The 16,993-nt window shown below is 45.1% G+C and overlaps 1 protein-coding gene and 1 long non-coding RNA gene across 3 annotated transcripts in view; one reads left to right on the forward strand and one right to left on the reverse strand.

Annotated features, from left to right (window-relative positions):
• negr1 (neuronal growth regulator 1) overlaps positions 1-16,993 on the forward strand; it is a 1,009,857-nt gene that overhangs the window by 209,193 nt on the left and 783,671 nt on the right. The window lies entirely within an intron of this gene.
• LOC140427301 (uncharacterized) overlaps positions 10,043-16,993 on the reverse strand; it is a 155,096-nt gene continuing 148,145 nt past the window's right edge. Inside the window, exon 4 of the long non-coding RNA XR_011948451.1 lies at positions 10,043-10,406. This is a non-coding gene — a long non-coding RNA (uncharacterized lncRNA). The remainder of the gene's footprint in view (positions 10,407-16,993) is intronic.

The following is a 16,993-nucleotide window of genomic DNA, read 5'->3' on the forward strand; positions in this document are numbered from 1 at the left end:
CTCACCACTCTCTGGGTGAAGATATTTCTCCTCATCTCTGTCCGAAAAGGCTGTATCATTAGACTATGACCACTTAGTTCTGGACACACCCACCATTGGGAACATTCATCCTGCATGTACCCTGTCTAGTCCTGTTACAATTATGTAGTTTCTTTGAGACTCCCTCACAACCAAATTCTGCTGACCTTCAGCAAATATAATCCTCACCGACTTAATCTCTCCCCATATGTCAGTCCTGCCATCCCAGGAATCTGTCTGGTAAACCTTTGCTGCACTCCCTCTGTGGCAAGATGTGTCATTATGTATTCTTGGCCAAAATCCTGCAATAAAATCTATCAACATAAATCTTGCCATAAAAGCTTTATGCAACAGCACAATAATGCATACAAAAATGAACTATTCTCCTTTGTGAACTCCCTTATGATCTGTCTTGCGAATACTGTTACCCGCCTCTGTACTCCTAAGTAGTGCTACCCCAGTGACAACCGCTTGGCTGGTGGAAGGTTCCTGACTTTCACTTAGGGAGATTGATGGTCTTGCAGCGCAACCTCAAGCAGCTCTGGGCCTTGACGACCCAGCATGAGATCAACATGGGCACAGCAGTCTAGGATGGCTCGCAGACAGGCATTTTCAAAAGTATTGGGGTACTTGCAGTGGTGGCAACACAGAAATGTTGTAACTTCAAGATCAAGCAGCTGGTTAATGCTCAGCGGAGCCACTGGAATTCTCTGAGATGGTCAGTCAGTAATCTGTAGGGGGATTGCTGTGAGACCCTGCAAATCCCATTGAGCACTGAGATCAAGCGAACACGGTGGCACAAGTCTAAACCTGCATGGCAGAAAGTATTCAAAAACTCAGGACTGCCATCTGACCTTCCACATCTGCACTCAGACATTGAGTGACTTCTGTTTGTGCTGTAATGAAAATTGATACCTCAGGCACCAGACACTGCATCGTGTGCAGGCCTGCAAGTGCTGCCATGACATTACCCATGGGCTCCAAGCTCTGCATGATGCCTTATGTTAAAGTTGGAGCCAGATTCCTCCATTCTCCCTGGCAGTGATGAGGCTGGCTGGCAGAGTTGCCAGGCATCTCTGTGTGCATGTACGTCAGCTTTCATCACAATGTTGTTCCATCATAAAATCATCTGAGTACCTAATAGTAGATCTCTTCCTTGAACGTGTTTACCGTGGCTCTGACAAAAGAACTGTCCTATGCCTCAAACTGGTTATTGCAAAGTTGTGCCCAGTGATGCACTTTGTGCTGATCCTGATTCTATACTGTCATCTAAGGTACTCACAGGATCAATATCTGGTGGCTGCAACTGTCAGATCAAGTGAGGTGGATTCCTCAGAGGACTGTGGCAGCTCTCACCCTTCCTCCTGAGGTTCCACTGCCTGGCCAGGCAGCAGATCTTGATTATCTGAAAGTAGGAAATAAGAAGGGGAGGGAAAGGGTTGGAGTGGAAAGCAATTAATAATAATAATAATAATTGCTTATTGTCACAAGTAGGCTTCAATGAAGTTACTGTGAAAATCCCCTAGTCGTCACATTTCGGCGCCTGTTTGGGGAGGCCAGTACGGGAATTGAACCCGCGCTGCTGGCATTGTTCTGTATTACAAATCAGCTGTTTAGCCCACTGTGCTAAACCAGCCCCTCTTTTGAGGTCCCATGTTTCATTATCTCTTGCACTTAATGCCAGATAGCAAGACGATGGTCATGGGGATCTGAGAAGGTGCATAAGGAGGCACCTATAAGTAGCGGGAAGAATGTGAAATGTAGCATTATCATCTAAAATTCAATCTTTCACACACTGGTAATTGCCCATTACAATTACTGATAATTAAAATACACAAGAAAATGCCCCAGCAGTGCACCTAACTGCTCTCAACCTATAATTGAAAAGCATGGAGGTTATACTAAATTTATATAGAATCTTAGACAACAATACAGTGAAGTACTGGAGAAGGTATAAACAAATGTACATAATACTAGACGTAGAGCAGATATTTCCTCTTCTGGGGCAAACTAGATCCAGAGGTCATAGTTGTAGGATAAGGGGTAGCAGATTTAAAACAGAGATGGGGAAAAATTACTTCTCAAAGGGTCGTGAATCTGTGGAATTCACCACCCCAGAGTGCGGTGGATAGTGGGACATTGGGTAAATTTAAGGAGGAGATAGACAGATTTTTAATTAGTAATGGGTCGAAGGGTTGTGGAGAATGGGCAGGAAAGTGGAGTTGAGGCTGAGATGAAATCAGCCATGATCGTATTGAATGGCAGAGCAGGCTCGAGAAGCTGAATTGCTTAATCATACTCCTAGTCCTAGGTTCTCTCAATTACTGCAATGGGTATCCGAAAAACCCCAATCAGCACAGGAAAATTTGGTTACTGCAGCACATTTAAAAAAAAACTTAAGGCAAGCCTCCCCTCATCTGAGAAGCAGCCATGGATTCAAAATTTACTTTGCCAGAACGATTTGGGCAGATGGAAGTGCCAGACCAGAAACAGAATTGGGCACTATGGAGATGTTTGAGATACAGAATTGCATTAGCATTAAATAATAAATCAGAGGGCTAGAAAGCTAATACATTATTGTATTGAATTGATGCAATTGCTGATGATATGATAGGCAGACAAGAGGGGTGGATTTTCTACCTATGCCAACCTATCAACCACACTTCCAACCCATCATCCATATGCCCTCCATGCCAATTCTGTTGACAGCTCTTTAACAGCTTTGGCACTTCTTTAATAACTTTGACAGTTCTTTGCCAATTTAGCCAGTTCCTTGACAGCTTTGGAAATTCAATGGCTCTGTACACCTTTTGCGCAAAGTCATGTTTACTTTAAACAATCAAAAAAGGGTTCTGTACCTCTCCGAAAGTTGTCCTGGCACAATATCCAAAAGGGCTACCATACGTCTACAAATGAACCAGTTTTTATGTGGTTTAATCTGCACTGTCCAGGTTTTCACACATATGATCTACCAAAATCTCACTTCAGTGGAGGAAGCTGGAAATGTAAATTGCCAGTTGTCACTGTAAACTGCACATGCTTGAACCCTGGTCTGACTCCAGTCCCACTCCCACAAAATTAGAAATTGTTGTGTTCACGGATGAGATTTAGGATTTCCAGGTATGTCTACCAATTTTATCACAATGGTGAGATTCTCTGTCTGGCAAAAAACATTGCTGTAGCCCAGAGAAATATATGAATACAATTACTGTTTTGAATGCAATTGATTTTTTAAACAAAAGATGTGGGTGCGGTGCACCCATGCCGGCAGCCCGATTTTCCAGCCCGGCAGCCGGCCAATGGGGTTTCCCATTGTGGGCAGCCCCACATCGTCAGGAGATCCCTGGGCATGGGTATGCTGCTGGCAGAGAATCCAGCTCACTGGTTTTTAAATTACAGCATTGATCCACCACAGATTTAGCAGTGGGACCGATGAATTCCAGGAAGGAGACCTATGCCAAAACTGGGGAGCATTCCCCAGAAACATGCACGTGGATGAGAGAAGCTCAACTTAAGAATTGGAGTCAAGAGTTGAATGTAAGCCTATATCAGGAAGGCTGTAGGTTTTGTTTTAGGACTAGTCGAGCTGGGAATAAATTTTAAAATCTCACCCCACTGGGTCAGAGTTCAGCTCCCTATAATTTTGGTTCGGAGGAGACGCCACTACTACTCTCCTCAGGTAAAAATGGCAGTTGGTCCCCGATAGATGTTAGTAGAACACATTTTAACACCATTTTAACATCCTTTTTCCCAGTTTCTGCTGTAAAGTGGAGTTAACAACACCATTTATACATTATGGCATGGAATGTGATTAATTTCACAATTCCAAAATCAAATAGTTGTTTGGGAACATTAAGTCAGGAATCCCTTATCGTTTCCTATATAACATGTTGTAAGGACAATCATTAGTAAGTCCCTGTCATATTTGCTACAAATGCATATTGATGTACTGGCATTTAACAAATGTCAACCACCTTATGCCGAGCAGATATTTTTTCCCTTTGATAACTATTCAATATGTGGACCTGTTGATCTATAGGTCTGTCCTCCCAACTTCAGAACTTATCACAAGAACATTTCTACACTATCTTGTTTGTTCACACAGACCATACTTTCATATTCACTTCATTATTAGCTATTTCAAAAGTATGGATTAAGACCATATCATGTTTCACAGGTGAAAATTTAAATTTCTCACAGCTACAACACTCAATAACCTTATTACAGGAAAAAAAACTGAAGGGTTGGCAATATTCCATTGGCAAATCCCAGCAAATTCTTGGGTTTACAAGATTAATTCTTTGCATTGTTTCATTTCAATCGTCCAAAGTCTTTTAATGTACAGTAAAATTGTGTGTGCAGTCCTTAAAATATTGGGGTGGGCTAAGAGCTAAATTGTTCCTTATAATTGGATTGGTCACATAGAATGTCTTAGCCATAATGTTTTGCAGCACAGTAGCACAGTGGGTAGCATTGTTGCTTCACAGCTCCAGAGTCCCTGGTTCGATTTCCGGTTTGGGCCACTGTCTGTGTGGAGTCTGCACGTTCTCCATGTGTCTGCGTGGGTTTCCTCCGGGTGCCCCCGTTTCCTCCCACAAGTCCCAAAAGACGTGCTGTTAGGTAATTTGGGCATTCTGAATTCTCCCTCTGTGTACCTGAACAGGCATTGGAATGTGGCGACTAGGGGCTTTTCACAGTGACTTCATTGCAGTGTTAATGTAAGCCTACTTGTGACAATAATAAAGATTATTTTTAATATTTTACATAAGTCTGGGCGGCATGGTGGCGCAGTGGTTAGCGCTGCTGCCTCACAGCGCTAAGGACCCGAGTTCGAACCCGGCCTCAGGTCACTAACCGTGTGGAGTTTGCACCATCTCCCAGTGTCTGCGTGGGTCTCACCCCACAACCCAAAAAATGCACAGGGTGAGTGAATTGGCCACGCTAAATTGCCCCTTAATTGGAAAAAAAAGAATTGGATACTCTAAATTTATCTTTAAAAAATGCTTTACTTGTCTCTGGATATAAACCCATACCTCAATTTATTAATCTCACATTACCGTGTACTGGAAAAGTCCGAAGGACACAGTATTGGTCTCTGGGCAGGTTGTTGAGATAGTGTGCAGAGAACTTCACTCTGCATCTAACTTGTAATTCTGGCTGTTAAAATTAGAAGTCTTCAGTTTCCCAGTGCCAACATCCCTCACCTTGACAAGTATAATATTTACCGAAAACAATGGTAAATATGAAAAGCTATTCTTAGTTTCACGATAGTTTAATTCTGCTTCAGTAGAATTCAGCCAAACAGATTTTAGACTGTAGAGCCTCTCCACTGTGGTAAAAATAGTTAAACTGCCCAAACATTCCAAGGCCCATCCATTGTTGCTGGGGAAAGGGTGTGTTTTGCACATACATATTTTACAAAGGAAGCTGGCCATATAAATCAGCAGCTGCTTTCACTGAAATGGCATTTTGGCAGTTATCGAGTATGAAACCCAAAGACCTAGGGTGGATTTCCCCCATTTTACAGGGGTGGGGTGGGAACAGGGACAACAGCACCTGCATAATTCAGCCTACGGTATAGAACAGCCTATCTTTACCCTCCCATCTCCAATGCCCCCCACTATCCTTCCCTGCTCCACCCAGTGGACATAACAATGTAAATTTGCCACGAGGAAGAGCACACTATATTAGTATGATTAGGGCAATAATACACTCATATTCAATTCTGTCAGTTTAATGAAACATCTTGACCAATTTCATATTTATTGTAGATCAGACGGGGGGGGTTGCGGAGCAGTCGTGTCTACCTGATATCGAGGTGAGAGGTGCAAATTAACTTTGGTTCATTAGGGCTCATTGAGACAAAATCAGTAACCTGCCAATGCTGAACGGCTACTGTCAGACCGCTCACTGATTGGGTGGGAAATCAGCTGGCAGGTACATATTTTACAAAGGCAACAGACAGTGGATGCTAGAAATCTGAAATAAAACAAAATAAAATGATGGAAAGCAGCATTTTCTGTTATTATTGCATATTTTTAATTTTGCTCATGGGACTTGGGCATCGCAGACATGGCCAGCATTTATTGCCCTTGACGAAGTGATGGTGAGCTCTAATTGAACTGTGACAGTTAAGGTACACCCACAGTGATGTTAGGAAGTGAGCTGTGGTATTTTGATGCAGTGACTTGGAAGCAATGGTGATGTATTTAAGTCAGGAAGTGTGTGACTTGGAAGAGAACTTGCATGGTGGTAATGGCTCGTCCACGTACATGTTCTTCTAGTTGGTAGCGATTGCAGGTTTGGAAGGTGCTGACAAAGGAGGCTTGGCGAGTTGCTGCAGCACATCTTGTAAAAGAAAGAGTTGCATTTATATAACTGGATGTCTGAAAATTATTTACAGCATGCACTGTTGTAATGTAGGAGACACAGCAACCATGTTGAGCACAGCAAACATCCACAAACAGCATTGGTAATGGGCAGATAATCTATCCTTCTGGCGTTGGTTGAAGGGTAGATATTGGCTGAGGCACCAGGATAACTCCCCTGCTCCTCTTCAGAGTAGTGTTGTAAAATCCTTTACATCTAGCTGACTGGTGTGACCTCAGTTTAACAAATCATCTGAGAACGTACCTCCTCCAACAGGGCAGTGCTTACTTGATACTGTACTGTGCACAGCACATACTACTGCAGCCGCATTCCACCTGTAGAGCAGGAAGTGAATGTTTAAGATGCAGGGTAGATTGTCAGTTCAGCAGGTTGCTTAAGACCTGGCTGGTCTTAACCAGGAACAGTAACATAATGATTTTGTCACTCAACCAGTAATCCAGAGGCATGCCTACTGATCCAGAGACCTGAGTTTCAGTCCCACTACAGCAGCTGTGGAATTTGCATTCAGTTAATTAAATACTTTTCAAACTTAAAGAATCATGATTGAGGATGATGTAACAGTTGATTGTTGTAAAAGCCCATCTGGTTCACTAATGCTGTTCAGAGAAGAAAATGTGCCATTCATACTCAGTCTTACCTATATGTGAATCCAGACACAGCAATGTGGTTGACTCTTAACTGTTCTGTGTAATGGCCTAGCATGGTTCCTAGATTCATTCAATGGTTACAGCACAAAATAAGGCCATTTGGCCCAACGTACCTGGCCCAGCTCACAGCAAGAGCAGCTCCACTAGTCCCTTTCCCCATCGCATCTACAATTAAAAAAAATCTTCTAATAATTTTCTGACGCCATTTTGAAAGCCTTGTTTGATTCTGCCTGCACCACACACTCGGGCAGTGCATTCCAGATCCTAATTATTCACTGTGAAAAAATGTTTTTCCTCATGTCGTTGTTGCTTCCTTTGCTAATCGCTTTAAATCAGAGTCCTCTGGTTCTTGATCTTTCCACAAGACATATTTTCTCCTTATCTTCTTTTAATTTATTCACAGACTGTGGGCATTGAAGGTTAAGCAAAAATTTGTTGCCTATCAATGATTGCGCTTAAGAAGGTGATGGTGAACTGCCGTCTTCAATTGTCACAGTCCATGTGGTGCCATAACACCATAGTGCTGTTAGGAAGGGAGGTTCCAGGATTTTAACCCAGCAACAGTGAGGAATGGTGATGTATTTCCAAGTCATGATGGTGTGTAGCTAGGAGGGAAATTTGCAGGGGATGGTGTTCCCCGCATTTTCCATCCTTGTTGTTTTAGGTGGTAGAGGTCACTCGGGTTTGGAAGGTGTTGTCAAAGGAGTCTTGGTGACTTAATGTAGTGCATCTTGTAGAGAGTACACACTATTGCCACTTTGTGTCCGTGTGGCCTTTGCATATTCTCCCCGTGTCTGCATGGGTCTTACCCCCACAACTCAAAAAAATGTGCAGGGTAGATGAATTGGCCACGCTAAATCCCCCCTTAATTGGGAAAAAAACCAAGTTGGGTACTTTAAATTTATTTTAAAAATAGATGATGTACAGGCTTTGACAAGTCAGAAGGCCAGTTACTCGCCACAACATTTCCAGCGCAAACTTGTTGCTGTAGCCACAGTATTTATATGGCTGGTCCAATTCAGTTTCTGGTCAATGATAAACCCAGGAATACCATTGAATGACATGGAGAAGAGGTTAGATTATCTGTTGTTGGTGATGGTCATTGTCTGACATTTCTGTGGTGCAAATGTTGCTTACCACTTCACCAAAGCTGAATATTATCCAGGTCTTGCTACATATATGGAGTCAGACTCCATTAGTATCTGAGGAGTCATGAATGGTGCTGAACATTGTGCAGTCATCTGCGAATAACCCCTTCTGATCATATGATGGCTGGAACGTCATTGGTGAAACAGTTGAAGATGGTTGAGCCTAGGACATTCCTGCGGCGATGTCCTGGAACAGAGATGATTGACCTCCAACAACCACAAGCACTTTCCTCTGTGCTAGGTTTTACTTGAGTCAGTGGAGAGTTTTTCCTTTGATTCCTGTTGACTTCAGTTTTGCTTGCTATCAGACTCGGTCAAAATGTCAGGGACAGTTATTCTCACATGTTATATTTCCTAGTCAGGGTGGTGTATAGCTTGAAGGGAAACTTGCAGGTGGTGGTTGTAGCACCATCGATCACACACGAGGCGAGACGTAAAGAACTTCAATCGAGGCTTTATTGAGCAGACTTGTTCAGACACGTTCCCCAGCAGCTCAGTTATAGAATGCAGCTGCGGGGATTAACCCAGGTTCTTATATCCCTCCTATCTGGGTGGAGCCCAGTAGGTGGAGGATCCAATCGGGATCCAGCATCTGTCCTCCAATAGCTCCTCGGCATTCCTGGTGTACCGTATTACCCCTAATACATACCACCACAGTGGTGTTCACTGTATTTTTCACCATTGTCCTTTAGAGCTCACTCATAGGTTTGGAAGGTATTGTCAAAGGATTTTTGGTGACTTACAGCAGTGCTTCTTGTAAAGGGTACACACTGCCACCACTTTACACTTATCAGCACTTCTGTTCTTTTTTAGATCAAGTTTGTAATGAGGTCAGGAGCTGAATGGCTCTGGTGGAACCCAAACTGACCATCAGGGATCAAGCTATTGCAGAGTAAGTGCTGCTTGATGTTGACGGCACCTTCCATCACTTTACTGATGATTGAGAGTTGGCTGATATGGTAGTAATTTGCTGGGTTGGATTTGTCCTGCTTTTTGTGGACAGGGCATATGTGAGCAATTTTCCATATTGTTGGATAGGTGCCAGTGTTGCAGCTGCACTGAAATAGTTTTGCTAGGGGCGTGGCTAATTCTGGAGCACAAGACTTCAACACTGTTATCGGAATGATTGTAGGACCCATAGCCTATACAGCTTTGTTTACTATGCCCAAACCTGGCATGATTTTTAAAAATATATATTTTTATTGAAAGCATTTCTAGATTTTTTACAAAATGCAAAGCACCCATTTCAACCAAAACATTAAAAAAAGTACGCACAATACAGTAAAAACAACATGCCCCCCCCTCCGGGCCGACGTTTATCATTCCTTAGAGAAGGTGATAAACAGATGAACAGCCACCATCCCGAAAAGAACCCCTCCTCCGATCCTCTCATGGCAAATTTAATTTTCTCAAAATGGAGGAATTCCGGCAAGTCGCTCATCCACCCCACCACATTAGGCGGCTCTGGATACTGCCATCCTGACAAAATCCGCCTCTGGGCTATCAGGGAGGCAAAGGCCAACACATCAGCCTCTCCCCTACCTGCAGTCCCGGATCCTCACCCCGAATATTGCCATCCATGGGCTCAGAACTACCCTGACCCCCAGAATCTCCGACATTGTCGCCACAAATGACTTGCAGAACTCCTCCAACTTCGGACAAGTGGCCAGGCACCCTAAGCACCATCCTTCTACTCCTGGAAAAAAAATGGCTCATCCACGCTCTGTACACCACTAAACTGAATGAGGCTTAGCTTTGTACACAAAGAGGTTGAAGTTACCCGAAGCATGGCCTCACTCCCTAAGTGAGATACCCTCAATTACGACTCAGGAGTGGAGATTGATAATTCAAAGGCTTTAATTACCAGAGAACCAGACAGCTGCCGAGAAGTGTGCTCACTGCACGTTGCCGACTGAACGTAACCTTATACACAGTTCCCTGGGGGCGGAGCCTACGCATTAACGGTACATGTGTATACAGATATCATTCATCACATTCACCCCCTGTTTAAAAATAACGCATAGTCCGTCGGGGGTGAAGTGGAATTACAAGCTCAGTCATTTGGGTGGTCTGATTCCCCATGTCGACCTTCTCAGCTCCAGTGGTGGTGTGGTGGATACGGTCGTCCTCGGTGGTGGTATATCCGGGAGCACGGTTGTCTGAGCCTTTGCCCATGTTGGAGCAGGGGTGGTATCCGGGGTGACTAGGGTGATTGAACATAAGAACATAAGAACATAAGAACTAGGAGCAGGAGTAGGCCATCTGGCCCCTCGAGCCTGCTCCGCCATTCAATGAGATCATGGCTGATCTTTTGTGGACTCAGCTCCACTTTCCAGCCCGAACACCATAACCCTTAATCCCTTTATTCTTCAAAAAACTATCTATCTTTATCTTAAAAACATTTAATGAAGGAGCCTCTACTGCTTCACTGGGCAAGGAATTCCATAGATTCACAACCCTTTGGGTGAAGAAGTTCCTCCTAAACTCAGTCCTAAATCTACTTCCCCTTATTTTCAGGCTATGCCCCCTAGTTCTGCTTTCACCCGCCAGTGGAAACAACCTGCCCGCATCTATCCTATCGATTCCCTTCATAATCTTATATGTTTCTATAAGATCCCCCCTCATCCTTCTAAATTCCAACGAGTACAGTCCCAGTCTACTCAACCTCTCCTCGTAATCCAACCCCTTCAGCTCTGGGATTAACCTAGTGAATCTCCTCTGCACACCCTCCAGTGACAGTATGTCCTTTCTCAAGTAAGGAAACCAAAACTGAACACAATACTCCAGGTGTGGCCTCACTAACACCTTATACAATTGCAGCATAACCTCCCTAGTCTTAAACTCCATCCCTCTAGCAATGAAGGACAAAATTCCATTTGCCTTCTTAATCACCTGTTGCACCTGAAAACCAACTTTCTGCGACTCATGCACGAGCACACCCAGGTCTCTCTGCACAGCAGCATGTTTTAATATTTTATCATTTAAATAATAATCCCTTTTGCCGTTATTCTTACCAAAATGGATAACCTCACATTTGTCAACATTGTATTCCATCTGCCAGACCCTAGCCCATTCACGTAGCCTGTCCAAATCCCTCTGCAGACTTCCAGTATCCTCTGCACTTTTTGCTTTACCACTTATCTTAGTGTCGTCTGCAAACTTGGACACATTGCCCTTGGTCCCCAACTCCAAATCATCTATGTAAATTGTGAACAGTTGTGGGCCCAACACTGATCCCTGAGGGACACCACTAGCTACTGATTGCCAACCAGAGAAAGACCCATTAATCCCCACTCTTTGCTTTCTATTAATTAACCAATCCTCTATCCATGCTCCTACTTTCCCCTTAATGCCATGCATCTTTATCTTATGCAACAACCTTTTGTGTGGCACCTTGTCAAAGGCTTTCTGGAAATCCAGATATACCACATCCATTGGCTCCCTGTTATCTACCGCACTGTTAATGTCCTCAAAAAATTCCACTAAATTAGTTAGGCACGACCTGCCCTTTATGAACCCATGCTGCGTCTGTCCAATGGGACAATTTCCATCCAGATGCCTCGCTATTTCTTCCTTGATGATAGATTCCAGCATCTTCCCTACTACCGAAGTTAAGCTCACTGGCCTATGATTACCCACTTTCTGCCTACCTCCTTTTTTAAACAGTGGTGTCACGTTTGCTAATTTCCAATCCGCCGGGACCACCCCAGAGTCTAGTGAATTTTGGTAAATTATCACTAGTGCGTTTGCAATTTCCCTAGCCATCTCTTTTAGCACTCTGGGATGCATTCCATCAGGGCCAGGAGACTTGTCTACCTTTAGCCCCATTAGCTTGCCCATCACTACCTCCTTGGTGATATCAATCCTCTCAAGGTCCTCACCTGTCATAGCCTCATTTCCATCAGTCACTGGCATGTTATTTGTGTCTTCCACTGTGAAGACCGACCCAAAAAACCTGTTCAGTTCCTCAGCCATTTCCTCATCTCCCAGTATTAAATCTCCCTTCTCATCCTCTAAAGGACCAATATTTACCTTAGCCACTCTTTTTTGTTTTATGTATTTGTAGAAACTTTTACTATCTGTTTTTATATTCTGAGCAAGTTTACTCTCATAATCTATCTTACTCTTCTTTATAGCTTTTTTAGTAGCTTTCTGTTGCCCCCTAAAGATTTCCCAGTCCTCTAGTCTCCCACTGATCTTTGCTACTTTGTATGTTTTTTCCTTCAATTTGATACTCTCCCTTATTTCCTTAGATATCCACGGTTGATTGTCCCTCTTTTTACCGTCCTTCCTTTTTGTTGGTATAAACCTTTGCTGGGCACTGTGAAAAATCACTTGGAAGGTTCTCCACTGTTCCTCAACTGTTTCCCCATAAAGTCTTTGCTCCCAGTCTACCTTAGCTAGTTCTTCTCTCATCCCATTGTAATCTCCTTTGTTTAAGCACAAAACACTAGTGCTTGATTTTACCTTCTCACCCTCCATCTGTATTTTAAATTCCACCATATTGTGATCGCTCCTTCCGAGAGGATCCCTAACTATGAGATCCTGAATCAATCCTGTCTCATTACACAGGACCAGATCTAGGACCGCTTGTTCCCTCGTAGGTTCCATTACATACTGTTCGAGGAAACTATCGCGGATACATTCTATAAACTCCTCCTCAAGGCTGCCTTGACCGACCTGGTCAAACCAATCAACATGTAGATTAAAATCCCCCATGATAACTGCTGTACCATTTCTACATGCATCTGTTATTTCTTTGTTTATTGCCTGCCCCACCATAATGTTACTATTTGGTGGCCTGTAGATTACTCCTATGAGTGACTTTTTCGCCTTACTATTCCTGATTTCCACCCAAATGGATTCAACCTTATCCTCCATAGCACCAATGTCATCCCTTACTGTTGCCCGGATGTCATCCTTAAATAACAGAGCTACACCACCTCCCTTACCATCCACTCTGTCCTTCCGAAAAGTTTGATACCCTCGGATATTTAACTCCCAGTCTGACCATCCTTTAACCATGTTTCAGTAATGGGCACTAAATCATAGTCATTCACGATGATTTGCGCCATCAACTCATTTACCTTATTCCGAATACTACGAGCATTCAGGTAAAGTACACTTATGTTGGCTTTTTTACCTCTGTTCTTAATCTTAACACCTCGATCAGTAACCTCTCCTAAGTTATATTTCCTCTTAACCTTTCTCCTAATTTTCCTTGTCTTCGAACCCACATCTTCCTGTAACAACCTGCCGCATCGCTTACCATTAATGTTTTCACTTCCCGTTTTATTTCTTTTAGTATTCCTGGTCCTATTCACTGAGCTCCCCTCAGTCACTGTACCTTGTACTGTCGCCCTTTTTGATTTTTGACTATGGCTTCTCTGCCTTACACTTTCCCCCTTACTGCCTTTTATTTCTGTCCCTGTTTTACTACCTTCCAACTTCCTGCATCGGTTCCCATCCCCCTGCCACATTAGTTTAAACTCTCCCCAACAGCTCTAGCAAACACTCTAGGACATCGGTTCCAGTCCTGCCCAGGTGCAGACCGTCCGGTTTGTACTGGTCCCACCTCCCCCAGAATCGGTTCCAATGTCCCAGGAATTTGAATCCCTCCCTCTTGCACCATCTCTCGAGCCACGTATTCATCCTCTCTATCCTGACATTCCTACTCTGACTAGCTCGTGGCACTGGTAGCAATCCTGAGATTACTACCTTTGAGGTCCTACTTTTTAGTTTAACTCCTAGCTCCCTAAATTCAGCTTGTAGGACCTTGTCCCGTTTTTTACCTATATCGTTGGTGCCTACGTGCACCACGACAGCTGGCTGTTCACCCTCCCCCCCCCAGAATGTCCTGCAGCCGCTCCGAGACATCCTTGACCCTTGCACCAGGGAGGCAACATACCATCCTAGAGTCTCGATTTCGTCCGCAGAACCGCCTGTCTATTCCCCTTACAATTGAGTCCCCTATCACTATAGCCCTGCCATTCTTCTTCCTGCCCAGCTGCGCAGCAGAGCCAGCCACGGTGCCATGAACCTGGCTGCTGCCGCCTTCCCCTGGTGAGCCATCTCCCTCAACAGTATCCAAAGCGGTATATCTGTTTTGCAGGGAGATGACCGCAGAGGACACCTGCACTGCCTTCCTACTCTTGCTCTGTCTTTTGGTCACCCATTTACTATCTCCCTCAGTACCTTTCACCTGCGGTGTGACCAACTCGCTAAACGTGCTATCCACGACGTCCTCAGCATCGCGGACGCTCCAAAGTGAGTCCATCCGCAGCTCCAGAGCCGTCAAGCGGTCTAACAGGAGCTGCAACTGGACACACTTCTTGCACGTGAAGGAGCCAGGGACAGTGGACGTGTCCCTGAGCTCCCACATCGCACACGAGGAGCATGACACGGGTCTGAGATCTCCTGCCATGTCTTAAACCTTCGGTTAACTTGAACAATTTCAATTTCCCCCCCCCCAAATTTAACTAAATAAATAAACAATGAAGAAAAACAAAAATATATATATATATATATATACCAATGAAAAGAAACAGAAAAAACAGAAACACTACTTACCAGTCACAAAAAACACTTCCTCCCCACCCAGCTTCGAATTCCCACCTCGATTCAAATTCCCAAAGTCACTCTTTGCTGTCTCACTCTGGCTGTGTCTTCTCTGTCTCACTGGGAGAACTCACTGGGGGTGAGTTACAAGTTGCTCTTTTTAAACTGCCCTGAATTGACTCCCCTCCCCCACCTGCTTTCAGATCAAAGTAGATTAAAGCGACTGACACTTAACTGCCAACCAGTTATGTGAGTGGGTGGGACAGCCCTTGTTAACCTACGCTGCCCAATGCCCAATACTAGCTTAATATAAATTAATTAATTGGTGCCGGTGCCGGCTGGGGGGAGGAGGGCGCTGTTGGGGGCGTGCTATCGGAGTCGACAGCCAGTGCAGGGAGGGGAGCGTCGGTAGTAGGGGGGGCGTCGGTGGGCGAGTAAGCGGGTGCCAGGTCTCGCAGGGAAACGGTGTCCTGCCTGCCGTTGGGATGCTCGACGTAGGAATATTGAGGGTTTGCGTGTAGTAGTTGGACCCTCTCGACCAGTGGATCTGTCTTATGGCTCCTCACGTGCCTCCGGAGTAGAACTGGTCCCGGAGTCATCGGCCAACGTGGAAGCGAGACCCCAGAGGTGGACTTCCTGGGGAAGACAAACAAACGGTTGTGAGGGGTCTCGTTTGTGGCCGTACAGAGGAGCGACCTAATGGAGTGTAGGGCATCGGGTAGGACCTCCTGCCAGCGGGCAATTGGGAGACTTCTCGACCATCGGGCTAGAAGGACAGCCTTCAAAACTGTTGCGTTCTCCCTCTCCACCTGCTTGTTTCCCCGCGGGTTATAGCTGGTCGTTCTGCTCGAGGCGATGCCCTTGTTGAGCAGGTATCGACGCAGCTCATCGCTCATGAACGATGTACCCCGGTCGCTGTGGATATAAGCTGCGAAACCAAACGGCGTGAAGATGCTGTGCAGTGCCTTGATTACAGAGACCGAGGTCATATCGGGGAAGGGGACAGCGATGGGGAAGTTAGAGAATTCATCGATGACGGTGAGGAAATAACTGTTGCAGTTGGTGGACGGGAGGGGCCCTTTGAGTCCCCGTTTAGTTGCTCAAAGGTCCCAGAGGCCTTTACCAGGCGAGCCTTGTCTGGTCGATAGAAGTGCGATTTGCACTCCTCACAGATCTGGCAAGCCTTGGTCATGGCCTTGACCTCCTCGGTGGAGTAAGGTAGGTTGCGGGACTTGATGAAATGGGCAAGCCGGGTGACCCCTGGGTGGCAGAGGTCATCGTGGATGGCCCTCAGGCGGTCATTTTGCGCGTTGGTGCACGTGCTGTGGGACAGGGCATCTGGGGACTCGGTGAGCTTTCCCGGACGATGTGTAATATCGTACGTGTAGGTGGAGAGTTCGATCCTCCACCTCAGAATTTTATCATTCTTTATTTTGCCCCGTTGTGCATTATCGAACATAAAGGCGACCGACCGTTGGTCGGTGACGAGGGCGAACCTCCGACCGGCTAGATAGTGCCTCCAGTGCCGCACGGCCTCCACTATGGCTTGTGCCTCCTACTCGACTGCAGACTGTCGAATTTCCGAGACGGTGAGGGTTCGGGAGAAGAACGCTACCGGTCTGCCTGCCTGGTTGAGGGTAGCAGCCAGGGCGATGTCTGATGCGTCGCTTTCTACCTGGAAGGGAATGGTTTCGTCCACCGCGTGCATGGCGGCCTTGATGATATTGGCCTTGATACGACTGAAGGCCGACTGAGCCTCAGCCGTCAGGTGAAAAACCGTGGTCTTAATGAGTGGACGGGCTTTGTCCGCATATCTGGGGACCCACTGGGCATAATAGGAAAAGAGCCCCAGGAACCGTTTGAGTGCCTTATAAAAAAAAATAAAAAATTTTTTTTAAAAGGTTTTCATAAAATATGAATAACAAAATGAGAAGAAAAAAAAGAACCCAACAGGGTTAAGTACATAACACAATCTAGAAAAGCAACCCCCCCCATACCCCTCACCCCTGTACATAAATAATAAATTAACATTAACACCCCGACTTAACACAACAGATATATACACCCCCTCAGACCCTTCAGTGTAAATAACAAAAACAATAATAAAGTAAACCCCTACCCCCCCCCCCCCCCCCCCCCCCCCGAGCTGCTGCTGCCATTGACCAATGTCTATTGTTCTGCCAGAAAGTCTAAGAACAGTTGCCACCACCTAAAGAACCCTTGTAACGACTC

The sequence above is a fragment of the Scyliorhinus torazame genome, chromosome 7 (genome assembly GCF_047496885.1).
Source record: "Scyliorhinus torazame isolate Kashiwa2021f chromosome 7, sScyTor2.1, whole genome shotgun sequence".
In the NCBI taxonomy this organism is placed as follows: Eukaryota; Metazoa; Chordata; class Chondrichthyes; order Carcharhiniformes; family Scyliorhinidae; genus Scyliorhinus; species Scyliorhinus torazame.